Source organism: Castor canadensis, chromosome X (assembly GCF_047511655.1).
Source record: "Castor canadensis chromosome X, mCasCan1.hap1v2, whole genome shotgun sequence".
NCBI lineage: Eukaryota > Metazoa > Chordata > Mammalia > Rodentia > Castoridae > Castor > Castor canadensis.
Genome location: NC_133405.1, coordinates 139,885,949 through 139,903,490, shown reverse-complemented (window position 1 = coordinate 139,903,490; position 17,542 = coordinate 139,885,949). Strand labels below are relative to the sequence as shown.

At 34.4% G+C, this 17,542-nt stretch overlaps 1 protein-coding gene across 5 annotated transcripts in view; it reads right to left on the bottom strand.

Annotated features, from left to right (window-relative positions):
* LOC141419535 (eukaryotic translation initiation factor 1A, Y-chromosomal-like) overlaps positions 1–17,542 on the bottom strand; it is a 39,127-nt gene that overhangs the window by 18,248 nt on the left and 3,337 nt on the right. The window lies entirely within an intron of this gene.

Here is a 17,542-nt window from a genome sequence, read left to right as displayed (position 1 = left end):
ATTCATCCATAGTTCTGAAGTGGACAGGACTTTTACATTTACTATTTAATAATAGTTACTCTTGCAAAAGGGAAATGAAATTAGAAGGAAGGAACTTTTGCTTAAAGTACTTGATTCTAAACCATCCAACCTAAAATGGTTTCTAGAAAATTATATAGATAAAATATCATCAATAATATACTGTAGATTTTCTCATTAATTTTCCAAATTGAACTGTGATAGCTCCTTAGTAAATATCAACTAGTGAAAACATGATAAAAATTAAAAATACCCAAGGAAAGTCACTAAGATTCCATAACTAGATGACATAGAATAGAGAAAAAAATTTGAAAATTTCTGGTTTCAGCAATAAGAGAATCCTCTGACTTCCTCAGAGGAATACAAATATGTTACTGCTAATGATTCTAATATCATAAAACTGAATAATAGAATGAAATTTATTTTGAAATTAGGACTAGAACATTTACTAGAAAATGACAAACTAAATGAGGAATATAAATCAATTTAATCAAAAATTTATGTGGGTGATAAACTAAGCAATAACTATATATGTTCTTAATTATTTCTGCAAACTGAAATAAAATGTATAAATAACATAGTTGACATTGTTACAACAGATGTCACTACACAACCATTTTTCTTAAAACTAAATGTTGCACAGTTTTGAAGTACAATCTTTTAAAAAGAGTAAATACATTACTTTATTGGGAAAAACAATTTCCAGAAAGAAAAGTTCTTAACCTCAAGATTCTCAATAATTAATTATTTTCATAGACTTATTTCTCCAGAAAATTTACAGCATCCTATGCACTTTCAGGTAGATAAGCACAAAGATGAATTTACCTTATTTTTCTAATTTCTAATTTTAAAAAATGTATAGGTAATTGATAAGTGAAAACTTGACAATTTCAGGTAGTCAAACACAAAGATGAATTTACCTTATATTTTCTAATTTATTATTGTTTTAAAAATTATAGGTAATTGACAAGTGAAAAGTGTGCATATTTCTGGTATACAAGGTGATGTTTTGAAATATCTGTACATTTAAGACTACATAAATTAGGCTAAATAACATAAACATTATCTTACACATCCAGCTTTTTGTGATGAGAACACTTATAATTTTCAAATACACAATACATTGTTAGTAACTGTGGTCACCATGTTTTACAACAGATCTCTTTAACTTACTTATTTTCTCAAATTGAAAATTTGTATCCTTTTGTCAAAATTCAGTTTTCTGCCAATACAAACTTTATTAGGTGAGAAAAACTCATAAATGAGAAATTCACACCCTTTCACTTTTTTAACTTTTCTAATTGTGGTTTTTTTCTGTTTTTAGGATTTTTCTTTTGTTGTTGTTGTGCTGCATGGAGGTACATTGTGGCATTTACATTTGTTATTACATTATGTTAAATAAATCATACTTGAATTCACCCATTCCACTTTTTTTCTTTATCCACTCTCCCCTCATTCCTGGAACAGACTCAACAGGGATTATTTTTCCATTACATACTTGTGTACACAGTATTTGTACTATATTAACCCTCCCACACCTTTTCCCAATGTGCTCTCCCTCCAATCCTCTCAGACAGAAATGAGAAAGTTCTTCCCTCCTGTTCTCTGATTTTGTAAAAGAAAAAAATTGATATTTTCGTTCATTTAATATAGCTCCATAGGAATTTTCCTTGTGACATTTCCATGTATATATGTATTGTAATCCCTATTGGTTCATCTCCTCTATTTTTCTTCACCTTTTCACTTTAATAATCAGTATGCTAACAAATCTCAAAATAAGCTTTTACTCATACCTTGAAACCTTTCCCCAACCATACATATCTTTTACATACAACACATAGATCCTTCAGTTGGAGGGGTTCCTAGTGGGCAAAACAATTACCATGGATTTTAAATTACATTTTCATGTTTTTTAATATCCTCCTTATCATATTTTATTTACTGTGCTCTTCTAATGAAATGTGTATTTAATAATCATTTTCCGTATTTTCCCTTTAGATAGTTTTATCTAAACTACTAAGATTCCAGAACTGCAGATGTGCCTCAATGTGTAGCATCTGCTTTGCAAGTGCCAAGTTTTGAGTTCAGAGACATAGTCCTACAAAAAGTAATAAAATATTATGATTCTATTTCTTTTTAATGTTTATGTTTTTAAAATAAAGTACTATAAACCTGAGTAATACAGCTTAAATTCCAGTACTCATGCTTATGGAGCCTTTCATGGGATTTCATAGGATTTATAATAGCATATTAATTCCATTTTTGGCACATCTGGACATTGCTCATTTCTAAAATAAATTAAATTGACTTTATTTTATCATCTTATTATATTATATTGCATGTATACCTACTATTTCATTATATATTTCTTACATCTTAAAGCATCTTCAGATTCATAAATACTACTGCATTGTTCTTTTTTTGATGTTTATTTTGAAATAATTTTCAAGAATAAATTCATGTATCTATTCTTCTCCCTTTGTCTTTAACATTGTCTTCCACTCAATGTTTTACATATAAATTACATGACATTGCTTATGTTATTCATATATTCCAATAATAGCAGATGGCCTCCATTTCTTTTTGTATTTTGTTTTTAGATGTGATTCTAACTTTCAGTTGACATTCCATTAAACTTCAAATAGTTAGAAAATATCTGATCAAGTGCATGCTCATGAATGTCTGTGTACATGTGGAATTTATAATTTTACTCTTCACAAATGTAAGATTTCAGAATTCTTTGTGTTTTTCAGTACAGGTATAGTACTACATGGTGTTATGTATATTTAATAAAAAAGAAATATGGTTTAATAAACCTATTGTCATTATGTGGTGAACCTATCGATCATATACACAAACCTTTTATTTGCAGTCCTTCCTATAATTTTTATAAGCCTATCACATTTATGTTTTTAGTAATTTAAAAATTATTTGTATTTATTGTATGATTTGACATATATTCTGCCTTGAAGGTTTTCTTTCAGAAAGATCAATACCATGCTTTTAAAGGTAGGGCTTAGAAATGTATTACTTTTGAATTGTATCCAGCTTCCCTTCAAATATGGCTTTTTTTCATGTAGTTGATATATTTAATCAATTACTTTCTTGAATCTATCAATTATGTTGGTTCCCAAGTCTTAAAAGTCATACTGCCTGAGAAAACACAGACCCACATTCTTTAGTTCATTAATGCACCTCTATTTTATAGCAGTAACCTATCTCCACATGATAATTATAATTAAGTGTTCCTGATATCAAACCAAGAGTATCTTTATCTGCACTCATACATACAAAGTCTTTCAGAATTCCTGTTAATTTCATTGGTGTACCTTTGTCAGTTTTCTTTTTAATAAAAATCCACTCTCCCCTGAAATGTGGTTTGAGACATATTGGCTACAACAAAGAAGTTTTCTGTTGTGACTTGATTCTTAGGAAATTCTCATAACTACAAAGATTTTGGTGGGTCAATGTCCACTTTCAAATTATGTTGAAAATGAATGTATAGTGCATAAGACCTAGTCCCTATGTTGAGCATAGAGTAGAATCCAGCACATTGAGAACAATAAGCTGAAGAGTTTACTAGATTGCCCCAATCTAAAATAAGAAGACACGTCAGAGTTCAACTACCACCCAGAGTTCTATATAATTTTTCTTAAAACCCTAATTAAAGGAAAACAGGGGAAAGGAAAATCCAACTAAACTTGACCCTGGATGCATAATTCTCAATGTACAAACATGAGGCAACAAGGCAAAAACCAACTCCACCACTAAGGACTTAAGTATATAAACAACAGTGAAAAGGAAATATTAAATATTGTATTCTAAAAATTAATAGTAAAAATGATCAATATTCTCAAAGAGAAGACACATAAGCTAGTGACTGAACTCCAACAGGATGTGAATAAACAAGTATAAGAATTTAAAGAGAATTCAAACAATTAGATGAATGAAATTAAGGAGAACTTGCAGAATATGAAAGAAGAAATTAATAAAGATATAGAAGTCCTGGAAAACAACCAATTTGAAAAGAACAGCTCAAAATCCCAAATAAAAAAACTCAAAAGATAAAACACAGAAATTAAATAAAAAATGACCACGAAAGAATGTTAAGAAAATAAGAATGTAACATGCAAGACATCTGAGACATGATCAAAAGACCAAATCTATGAGTCATGGGTATAGAAGGAGAAGTGATACAAACTAAAGGCATAAATAACTTAATCAATAACATAATAGCTGAAAACTTCCCTAACCTTGAAAGGGAGGGAAATCCAGATACAAGAAGCTTACAGATTACCAAACCATCAGGACTAGAAAAGAAACACCCTCAGACATATCATAATCCAATCATTCAATATACAGAAAAAAGAAAAATTACTGAAAGCAGCAAAAGAGAAAAGACAAGTTACGTATAAAGGCAAATCCTTAAGAATATCAAAAGACTTCAACACAAACTCTAAACATAAGAAGGACATGGAAAGATATATTTAACTGTCAACCTAGACTAGCCTAATTGGAGGAGAAATGTAAACCTTCCACAACTTGTAGAAAGTAGATGATTTCATGACCACCAAGCCAGCACTACAGAAAATGCATAAAGTTCCCCTATACACAGAAGAAGAAATTTGAGTCAGCCAGGAAATTTCAAGGAGGAAAGAAAACTCCTTTAAACCAAGCAGACTGTGCAATAGGTAAGCATCAGTGAAATGAAAATTATCAAAAGCACCACACACCTCTCTCCGTACTAACATTGACTATTAATGACCTCAATTCACCAACAAAAAGGCATAGAACAGCAATTGAATTAAAAACCAAAATGTAACCATCTGTTGCTTACAAGCAATACATCTCACTGTGAAAAACAGACAGTAGCTTAAGGTGAAAGGGTGGAAAAAGATTTTCCAAGAAAATGGACCCCTAAAACAGGCAACAGTAGCTATACTTATATCTGACAAAGTGGACTTCAGATTTAAGTCAGTGAGAAGAGACAATGAATGATACTTCATAATAACAAAAGAAACAATTCACCAAGAGGAAATAATTTTTAGAATATTTGTGCCAAACATGGTTGTAGCCAACTACACTAATTAAAAAAAAGTAATGGATGTAAAAGCACAGATATAGACCCCACCACAGTGATAATGGGAGACCTCAATACCCTATTGTCACCACTATCCAGGTCGTCCAGACAAAAGATCAACAAAGAAGCATCAGAATTACTAGACATCTTAGATCAAATGGACATAATAGATATCCACAGAGAATTTCATCCAGTCATCATGTAATACACATTCTTCTCAGTAGCTAATGGAACTTTTCCCAGAATAGATCACATTCTAGAACACAATATAAGAAAGTCAAAATATTCCCCTATATCCTATCAGATCACAATTATATAAAACTAGAACTCAATAAAAAAGGAAATGATAGAAAATATTCAAACAACTGAAGACTGAACAATACATTGTTGAATGACTAGTGAGTCATCAAAACAATGAAAAAGGAAAAAAGTTCCTAGAATCTAATGAAAATGAAACTGCAACCTATCAGAACTTGTGGGACAAAGCAAAGGTCTGTTAAGGGGAAAGTTTAAAGCTATCAGTGCCTACATTTAAAAAAAAACACAGACATCTCAAGTAAAGAACATAATTAAACTCCTCAGTTTCTACAAAAACAGGAACAACCCAAATCCAAAACTAGCAGACAGAAATAATGAAGAGCAAGGTCAAGGTTAACGAGATCAACACCAAAAATACTATACAAAGAATCAATGAAACAAAAAGTTGTGTCTTCTAAAAGATTATAAGATGACAAACTCAGCACATGTGACAAGACAGAGGAGCAAAAAGACCCAATCAATACAATCCAACAAATACTAGTGAAATTCAGAGGATCATTAGGGCATACTTTGAAAACTTATATTCAAGTAAACTGGAAGATCATGAAGAAATGGATAAGTTTATAGATGTATTTAAATTTAAACAAAGGAAATATAGACCACATAAATACATATATAACAAGCAATGAGATTGAAGCAGTAATAGAATCTCTCAACAAAAAGAGCCCAGAACCTTATAGACTCACAGCTGAATTCTACCAGATCTTTAAATAAGAACTAAAACCAACAGTCCTCACAATTCTTCAGGAAATAGAAAGGGAAGGAACAATACCAAACTCATTCAGTGCAGCCAGTATTACACTCATTCCAAAACATAACAAAAATTCAAGAAGGCAAGAGATTTACAACAAATACCTTAATGAATATAGATTCAAAACTTCTCAACAAAATACTGGCAAACTGAATTCAAAAACACATTTAAAAAATCGTATACCATGACTAAGTCAGTGGTCATCTCCTCATCTCAAGGATGCAGAGATGGTTCAACATATGCATATCTATATCTGTAATATAGCATAGAAACAGAAGCAAAGAGAAAAATTACATAACACCTCAATAGATGTAGAAAAAGCCCTTGAAAAAAGTTAGTGCCTTTTCATGATAAAAGCACTAAGGAAATTAGGAATAGAGGAATATTCTTCAGCCAAACTAAAGGTTATGTATCACAAACACAGAGCCACCACTACACTACAGACTATATGAAACCAATCCTTCTAAAGTCAGTAACGAGATAAGTATATACTCTTCCCCCACTCTAATTAAATACAGTCTTGGAATTCCTATCCAAAATAAGAAGACAAGAGGAAGAAAAAAGGGATCCAAATACAGAAGGAATATATCAAACAATCCCTATTTGCAGATGATATGATCCTATTCCCCAAAAGACCCAAAAAGTCCACAAAAACGATTAGAAATCATAAGAGCTTCTTGCAAACTAGCAGGATACAAGGTCATTATACAGAAATCAGTAGCCTTTCTGTATACCAACTATGAGCAGACTGAAAAGAAATTAGGGAAATAATCCTATTTATAATATTTCAAAATTAAAATACCTAGGAATAAATTTGATGAAGAAAACCGAAGACCTTTCCACTGAACACTATAAATCACAGAAGAGAGAATCCAAAAAACCAAAGAAGGCATCATAAGATAGAAAGGTATCCCATGCTCATGACTCAGAATCAACATTGGGAAAATGGCTATACCAACAAAATCAATCAATACATTCAAGGCAATCTCTATCAAAATTACAATGACATCCTTTACAGAGATAGAAAAATCAATTCTAAAGTTCATATAGAAACAGAAAAGCCATCAAATACCCAAAGTAACTGTTAGCAAAAAGTCCAATGCTAGACTTATCAAACATTGGTTAGATCACATCAACCATATCATCTCCCATGATAAGATAGAAAGGTATCCCATGCTCATGACTCAGAATCAACATTGGGAAAATGGCTATACCAACAAAATCAATCAATACATTCAAGGCAATCTCTATCAAAATTACAATGACATCCTTTACAGAGATAGAAAAATCAATTCTAAAGTTCATATGGAAACAGAAAAGCCATCAAATACCCAAAGTAACTGTTAGCAAAAAGTCCAATGCTAGACTTATCAAACATTGGTTAGATCACATCAACCATATCATCTCCCTCACTACACAACTGATGAATCAGTTAAGAAGAAGTTGTGGTGTGTTATACATATATATAAAGGAATTTTGTTCAGCAATTAGTAACATAAGGTGGTTTGAAAATAAATAGATGCAAATGGAGAACATTTTGTTATGTGAAGTAAACCAGGCTCAGAAAGACAAAGACTGCCTGTTTTCTTTCATATGTGAAACCTACATCAAAAATATAAAAATATACACAAAAACAAATATTATCATATACAAACTTTTATGTATAATAGTGGAATTACTATATGGAACTGAGTGGAGGTGAGAAAAGAAAAGAGAATGATAGTCAACAATACAGAGATATGTATGTGCAGTGGAGGTAATAATGATATGTATTGAAAGCTGTTGAATAATGGCAGTTGGGAGGAGGGCTATGGGAGGATTATAGCAAGGGTTTAACTAGTTAAAATAAAGCATACTTACAGTGGGGATACATAAAGAAACCCCTTTAAAAATTGATGTTGGAATTATTAACTAAAACAGAACAGTATAAAAGGCACAGTGTATGGAGGAGTACTTATGGGACTAGGAGGCTGAATGCAGACGATTAAGGTGAGGGAGTATGGTTGATGTGCTTCATATACATGTAGGAAATAGACTGATGAAACTTCTTGTAAATGCTTTGAATGGGGCAGGAACAAGATCGAAGGGAGCAAAGGGTGGGGGTGATCTAACCAATGTACAATGAAGATTTTTGAAATTGTCCCAAGGAAACTCTCTTGTAAAATGAATATATCCTAATAAAAAAAGAACCTATTTTAATAGAAATTACCATGACAGGATTCTCACTGCATCTCTTCTTCCCACAACTTGAGGTTCCACTCCACAGTGAATAATGTGGGTATTATTTTCTTGGGGCTGCCATAACAATGTACCATATACTTGGTGGCAAAACCAACAGAAACTTATACTAAAAGAGCTCTTGGTGATTGAATACTGAAATTAATCCTTCAAGGAAGATTTGACCCAGTACACTGTTTCTTAGCACCAATTTTGATGAACATCCTAGAAAATCTCAGTCAAAGACTAACACATTGAAACGGTGGCTCCATTTCTTCATGTTCTAATGTGTGCACTCTATTCTGAACTGTGAACTCCTAGCTGTGGTTACCCTACAAACCAACCAAGAGAGAGACTGGGGATCTCACACAGAGCAAAAAAGAAGCTAAAATCCATGACAGGACCAGGCTCTACATGAAGGCAAAGAACAGATGTACAGAGAATCTCTCCAAACAGAGCACAGAAACAACATAAACAAATAAAATCATTCCATATTCATTCTTTTGCAATGTCCATATGGAATCTTCATTTTATTTGTTTTGTTTTGGTTTCAAACAAGATCCCCTATATAGGACATGACAACCTTGAAATAGCGATCCTCCTGCCTCAGCCTCCTGAAGAGTGGAGGAAAGAATTCTTAAGAAATACTTTGATTAATCTGGCATATAATATAATGAGGGAGTATGATAATGACAGGATATTTACCAGATTGAACAATCCTTACACACAGAATTTCATATTCACACTCTAAGATATAAAAGTCTATACTTTTCTCTGTTAGAACTCTATCTGTAAGTGAAAGACTTGAATATTCTTAAGGAGCACATTAGTTACCAAGGAAAATCATTTCTAACACCTGGTGCTAATAATCCTAAAGAGTTATTCTGGTAACAAAAATTAACAGACTACTCTTCAATTAGCTCAAGTCCATGTAGTTATTAGATAAAGCCCTTAGGTATTATTAATAGTGGGAGTGGGCACCGGTTCCTTCTCTAGACTAACTAGGAGAGAACCAAACAGGGTGGCCTTTCCTCTCCCTAAGATTGACCTGGTTAAACACCTCCTTTTTGTTGGGCCTAATTAGGGGATGGGGTCATGTGGATTGTGTCTTCCCCACAGATACAGACTTTCACAGTATGGTCCTTCTCTTCATTGCTGCATGTTCTGCATCAGTTTTCCTCTAAACACAGAAGACATTTCCCATCACTTGAATTGCAAGAGAGGGCCTTACTCTCCCTTGGCTTTTCTCACACTGATGCAGCCACTAGAAAATTGACATATTGTTCCTAAAGGAGGACAGTTCCTTTTTAAGTCTGAGATAAATGTCCTGCTGTAATCTTGTCTTAATTGACTAGGACTACTCAGTTCAACTTCTGAAAATGAGGTGCCTTGATCTGCTCCTGGAACTTCTGATGGTCTGGATCCCTGGTAAGGACAGAGGGAGAGTAGGGAGATAGGGTAGGAGAAAGAGATCTATGACTCCCTGCTTACCATGTGTGTTCTATCCATGTGTGAGATGTGCAATTCTTTTCTCCTAGCATGGGCATGTTAAGTTTTCATTTACAATGATGATGAAGATTCCAGAAAAATGAAAAAGACTAACACTGATGTTGAGGGATTATGTATGAGAAATCATCAGTCCTTTTTATGCTCTTCAAATATCTTTATGCTTATTCTTAGAACATGCACTAGGGGCATAAAAATATTAAAAAGAAGTAAACAACAAAAGAAAAAAAACATAAAAATGTACATGCATTTCCGTCTTATTATGATTTCAGGTTCCAGAAGGGATGTTGTGTTGATGCAGACTCCACTATCCTTGTCCATCACCTCTGGAGAGCCAGTATCCATCCCCTGAGTGTCTAGTAAGAGCCTCCTGCATAGTAATGGAATGACCAATTTTCTTGATACCAACAGAATTCGGGCCAGTCTCCACAGCTACTGATATATTTGGCTTCTAAGGGTTTTCTGGGGCCCCAGACAAGTTCAGTGGCAGTGGATCAGGGACAGACTTAACAATGAAAATCAGTAGGCTGGATGCTGAAGATGTTGGAGTTTATTATTGTATGCAAAATTCACATGTTCCATCCACAGTAAAACAGCCTCAAAAAAAAACCTCCTTGCTTCATGTGGCCCAACTGCCTTTATGAGTTTTTGTCTAGTATATGCCACAGACGTTTTTCTGAGTTTGTATATGAGAAAGAGAATAGGCTGAGACCTCTGAACCAGGAGAATGTTTACTCTATCTCAGGGATGACCTGCAGCTCCTACATTCTTGAATACCATAGACAACACTCAAATGGAGAAGCTCCGAATGCCTTCAGAACAGCCAGGCATGAATAAGGGAGTACTCATCCTCATTCCCCCTACTTTATGAACATACAATGATTAACTTCATTATAACAGAAATATATAATTGAGATCAAGGGTGACACACAGGAATGAAAAGAAATACATTTTCTTTTTAATATTTGGTTAATTTAGTGTTGATTTATTTTCAGATTTTGCTTTATCCATTGCTAGTACACACACCCAACAGAACAATGTTTGTAGTTATTAAGATAGTGATTCCCTAGCCTCCACACCCTTCTCATTTCCACTTTTTCTTATCATTTATCCTTCCTCAATGTGGAAGAGGTGTAGCACTGTATACTACTATGCTCTGAGAAGCAGCTGATTTATCTATGTGTACTTTTGGTTTTCGAATTTCTGTATTGGCTTTGTCATTGTACACCAAGCAACGATCTTGTGTCAAAAAGGCTATGAATGTTCTTAGTCATAACATGTCAAAATGAAATGCATCTTTTCTGAATTCCAAGTTGGATTTCAAAAATAAGGAACCATCCTTTCAAAATTATAGAGTATTGTAACACTTTAACTAATGTAACTTGAATGGATAAAAGAACACAAGTGGATTTTCCTTCCAGAAAAAAATCTGAGGTATGTTGGCCAAGAATAGCAAATGAAATCATGAAGGTCACATGGGAGAGGTCAACTATTGGTAAAACATCTATCCTGTAGCTCACATTTTGGATTGGGGAGGCTGTTAGAGTTGGAGTTCAGTTTCAGCCACGTGGAAACTGAGATGAATTTATTGGGAAGAATCACAGAGGGACTACATGAAACTAAAAAGCTACTGTACAATGAAGTAAATGGTCACCAAGAAAAGAATCAGCCCACAGAATGGTAGAAAATCATTGTCAGCTTTGTATCTGACAGATTAATAATCAGAATATATTACTATATTACAGTGAAGAAAAATTGGGCAAATGAGCCTAACAAAGTTTTTTTCAAATAAGGAAGTCCAAATGGCTAAAGAACACATGATGAAGTGCTCAACATTCCTGGCTATAAAGAAAATTCTAATCAAAACAATGATAAGATTCTGCATGACTCCTGTTAGAATGGCACTTAAAAAGAACACAAGAAAAAAAAGTTTTGGAGAGAAAGTAGGGGAAAATGAACCTCATACACTGTTGGTGGGAAGGTAAATTTGTACAACCACTATGAAAAATAGTATGAGGGTGCCTTAAAAAACTAAACATATAACTGCCATATTTCATCAATACCTGTCCTAAGGATATACCCAACATTATGTGGTTACAATAAACATACCTGAAGTAATGTAAGTCAAGTTACAATAGTATTTAGTGTAACATTATTGATAATAGCTATATAAATGGCCAAGATGCCTCAAAATTGATGAATAGGTTAAGAAAATACAGTATTTTTTTAAAATGGAATTTTATTCAGTCATAAGAAAGAATGAAATTTTGTCAGTAGCAGGTAAATGAATGAAACTGGAGAACATCATCTTTAGCAATGTTTGTCAGGTTCAGAAAGCCAAAGGCCACGTGTTTTTTTTCATATGTGAAACAAAGCCCCAATACAAATACAAGCAATATTATGATAAAGAGGTTTACCAAAGGGGAGGTCAGTAATGGGAACTGAAGTGTAAAGGAAGTTAAGCAGCTGAATATATTTGATGTATTACTACACAAGAATGAATACAGATTTTTAAACCTGTTGAAATCACCATATGAGAGGAATAAGGTAGAAAGGAGGAAAACAGAAGGAATGGACCAATTCAGGTTATAACTCCGACATACATGGTGGAAATGCCACAATTAAACTCCCAGCACAACCGTCTTAAACAAACAAAAATATCTTGTTTCAAAAAACTAGAAATGGAAAACAAAACAGTTCCTGTCTGGGGGTTGGCACCAGTGGGAGGGTGAGTATTTAAGGAAAGGGTGTAAGAGATTGAATATGGTGAAAATATTATGTACTCAACTATGAAAATGGAGAAAAAATACAAGTTAAAACTGTTCCAGGAATAATGGTAGAGCAGATAAAGGGGAATGATGGAGAGGGTGAATTCAACTATGACATATTTAAGAAATTTGATAAATGTCATAATTTATCTCCCAATACAACAATAATAAAAATGAAAAATACTAAATAAACAAGTTCCAACAAAAATAATTTTTAAACCTTTTGAAATTATCATAAGAAGGGGACTAAAATAGAAAGGAAAAAGAGAAGGGATGAGCCAGTTAGTGTTATAACACATATGTACATAGAAATTTTCTGTATAGCTATTTTAAATGAACCCCAAAATGTCTTTTTTCAAAAACAAAAAACAGGGAGGTTAAAAAGGTCCTTTCTGAGTGTTTACACAAGTAGAAGGGGGCAGATATAAGGAAATGTGGTAAGAGGGTGAATATGATGACAATATTATTTACTCTTGTATGAAAATGGAAATATGGGACCTGTTGAAACTGTTCCAAGAATGGTGTTAGTAGAGATAAAGAGCAATGATGGAGCAGGTGAATATGGTAAGAACTTTTGTAAATGTCACTATGTATCTCCCAGTACAGCAATAAAAAAAGTGAATAAATAACAAAAAATTAAAAGAAAAGAAATATATAAAAAGAATCACAAGGATGAAGGGACTACTGCCTGTATTTCAATATCATGCCCTGATACAACTGCAAACTCTATGAAACTAGTGCATCATTCAGTAATTTAGGTTTGTAGTAACTCTATACTTAGTAAGTTTCTTCTCTAAATTCATGCTAGATTGTATTATACGTGGTTAATGTATCTAATAGAACACAACTGTTTCTGAAAGTCGATTCTACCTCCTACATATACATAGGCGTGACTTGGGAGAGAATGGTCGTTCAGCAGAGACTATGTAGCTAAGATAAAGAGGACCAGAAGGAAAATCTGGGGCTGGGAAAATCAAGATGAGATGCAGTAGGAACTCAAAGACAGTGTCTTAGACACATATAAGGGACAATAAATACAACATTATGGGGGAAACACATAAGGATACTGAAGGTTGCTGGGCCCCAGTGACCTATAATCTTACCTACACAGGAGGTAGAGATTAGGAGCATCATGGTTTGAAGCCAGCCCAGGCAAATGGTTCTCCAGACCCTAGTTTGAAAAACCCCATCACAAAAAGGGCTGGTGGAGTGGCTCAAAGCACAGGCCCAGAATTCAAAACCTTAGGAGTGTGAGAAATAAATGCTTAATCTTTTGCTCTACATTTTTAGTTAGTCACTCAATCTGATTTCACAACGTAGACCTCAACAATTACCCTAAAGTACCACCCATCTTGCTTTTAAGGACTCTGCTTGTGTGCAGTCTGCAAAGGCAGCTCTAGCAACTATCAAAGCTTTGCTGGATTCTTTTTCACCACAAGAGTCACTCTCTCTTGACATGTCAAAATCTCTGTGAACTTTAAATTTGTCTAATTTCCAGAGGGATCAAAAATGACAGGAGAATATCAGCTCACCTACAGAGGCATATTACTTCTCTGGAATTTCAGGTCATCTAGTCCTCATTTCACCCACAGCATTCAGATATCATCATAAACTGATATTTGTGTACATTTATTTAAAAATTTTTCATCCACACGTGCCACAATGGTTGTAAGAGTGTTCACCAACAACATTGTAATTTAATCCAGAAGTTTATTGGTAACGAATTATAATATAAAGATGCATATTTTATATTATACTGCAAAAATAGCTCTAGATGAATAAAAACATACAAATGAGATAATTACTCAAAAGTTTTAAAGGAAGTAACATACTCCTAAAGACAATGAACTTGTTCTCAGCAAAATTGTGTAGTATATACATAATGAAAGTGATTTCTACATTCCAGTAATAAATATAAACAAACACATTTTTAAATATTGTACAATGAAAATAGTATCCAAAAATGTTTTTGATTCAATGTCTAGAGCCTTTAATATGTACTGTCATGTTACAGTAGAAATAAATTAATTTCCAAACTAAGGCAATCCTCTATTTTGACATAATTACCTATTTGAAGGTAATATATCCCCTAATGGGTACATTTAAAAATCCATTCCCTTATTTTTGTTAACTTTAAAAAATGAGTTGTAGTGAGTGCCTGCAGAGCCTGTATGGAGCACTGACCTGAGTAGTGCATGCCCATGACAAGAGAAGCATTGTTTGGCCTGGGGATACCCAATTGTACAAGTGTTGGGCTATTAGAGAGGCAACACTTGCTAACCTTCATGCTAAGGTGCTACCACCTTTGCTTCCCTTAGCTCTACCTATCTCTGTCTTACCAGTGGAAAAGTGGGAACCCCAGGGTAACATGGTGGATGATCCATCTGATGACATGTGATGTGGGCTACTTGGGCTCAAAGTTGCATGCTCAGGCAACCAAAGTGTGTGGGTTCACAACTTTTTCAGCAAATTAAGATTCAGTGTCTGGTCTACCCCAAGGTGAACTGAAACATAAATCCCTGCTTCATGTCTGAGTTGCAATGTCACTTACAGACAAAGATTATTTTAAATATTATTAAATAATTGTTGAGTATAAACAATTATTTTATATTCATCTAGTGATTTCCATAATTTGTCCTTTTTGACACCACTAGCTAGAGGTCTTTTAAAAAGATCTATGCAAAGGAGGCTCTTACAGTGTGCAGTAGCTGGCATAGGGAAGGAAATCAGTATTCTGTTTTCAGGGTTGGGAGCAGGACAAAGCTTCAGTTTAGGAGTCTGAGGTCCAGAATCTACAATTCCCCAATGAATGTCCCTTTGCCACATCTTACATTAAAGTAAATGAAGCTGGCTGTCAGAGTTCAAGTGAGGTGAGCCAACAAAAAACCCATTTCTCGTGTTGATTTACATATAATATATAGTGTATCCTGTGCCCCTAAAAATGAGCATCCTTTACTGCTTATCAAACACTTGGAACATCTCCCTTTTCCACCTCCAACCCAAACTTGAGCTTGAAATTTTACCTTTTACCTTTCACAATTTCCTTTGCTCAGCACCATTGTCTTTATATTAACATTTGTAACATGAAGAACAACTAAGTTCATTTCTTTGAATATGTTTTCTTTGCACTTACACATTCAAGGATAGTTTTTGGTCCCTCATCTGGACAATGGGAACACAGACTTATATAACAGGTGGCTAATGGAATTTTGTAAATGACTTTAGTGTATTTGTTCAAAGAAAATGCTATGAGTTTTCCATCTTTGTGTCATCACATCACCTTTGAATTCCAAAGTGAAAAAGTGTGGCATAAAGTGATACTCTACATATAGTTTTAGGAAAATATCCTCACCAATTTTCTCCATAGGATAGTTTCAAGTTAAAAATTATCATTTGGAGAAATTGGAACTCTATGTGTTTTTGTTAAACCGAAATGTCCAGAAAAGATGAAGAAATATGGCAGTTTGTAATATAATTTAGTTTACATGTGTGTGATCTATCAACAAGTGTTTTGAAACACATTGTTTTCAATATTTATTCCACTGATTTAATGAGTATATGAATGTCTTCCCAACAGGAGAAGCTTCTAAGGACAAAGCTCAAAGAAAATAGCTGCACTTATTTCACTTTCCTGGTATTCCATGGCTGCTGGAACTGAATCGAGCACATCCCTACCTTTTCCACCAAACACCCCCAACTGTGGTGTCTATCCTTCCTTCCTTGTTAAGTGCAATAAATCATCACCTTTGCACATATTACACAGAAAATGTAAACACAAGAATGCTTGTCTCTACTGCAAAATTGTTTTTCACTGCCCAACTGAACTTTTTGAAGTATGAAAATCCTAAGGTGCCTTGAGTTGAAAAAACTGCAACAAATTCTTTCCAACTAAAAAATTCAACACATTTTTTTTACACTTGACAACTTTTTGTGGAATGTGGTGGTAATTCATTTAATCACAGCTACTCTGGAGTCAAACACAGTAGGACTGCAAATTCAAGATGAGTCCGTGAAATGTGTGGGAAATCTCATCTTAAAAACAAACTGTAGTGCAGAAGCAGACAGCATGAGCTCCATAAATCAAATATATTGCTGAGATGATGGAGCACACTTGGCAGGAAAAAAAGCACCAAGAAGAATCAAAACAATGACACCCTGAACCCCCAGCCCATGCAAAGTTTCTCTGTGCCACATTAGACTGAGAAAACAGGAGGGCTCCTGTGCCACCAAACAGTGGTTCCAAACCTGCCTTGGGAGACATCCAGCAGACCAACAGGGGAGCAAATAAGTGTCACATGGTATTCACACAACCACCCCTGGGATAAACCAGCATAGCTCCCCTGGACAGACTGACTCCACTGTCCCACAAAAAAAAATAAATAAATAAATAAAAACTGAATAATAAACAAGGAACTGAGAAGGAATATGCAGCAGAGGGGGCAGGGTGCTGTGCACATTGGAGAAAGGGGGAGTGGTAAGGAGCTGATCTCCACACGAACTTTCAGTGAACAAAGACTGGAATGGTAGCTGGGACAACAGCAGGTGGGTGATAAGCTGCTACTTAAAACAGGACAAATAGAGGTCAACAAAGCTCATCTCTTTAGCCAGTGAGCAACATCCAAAGTCAAATGACATTGAAAAATTGAAAAAGAGTGACCAAACCATAATAACATGTTGACAGCTGGGAGCCAGCTGACAGATCCCTGACTCACCCCTGAGAAAAGGAGTGAAGCAAAGAAACAAACCTCCAACAAGCCAACACAGAAAAAACCCAAATCCGAAGCAGGATGGCTTCTGGACTATAGAGCTGATCTCCAGAACCTGAGGAAAAGACACACCCTACTGAAGGAGCAGCTGACTAAGAAGCTGCCACTGAAAGACAGG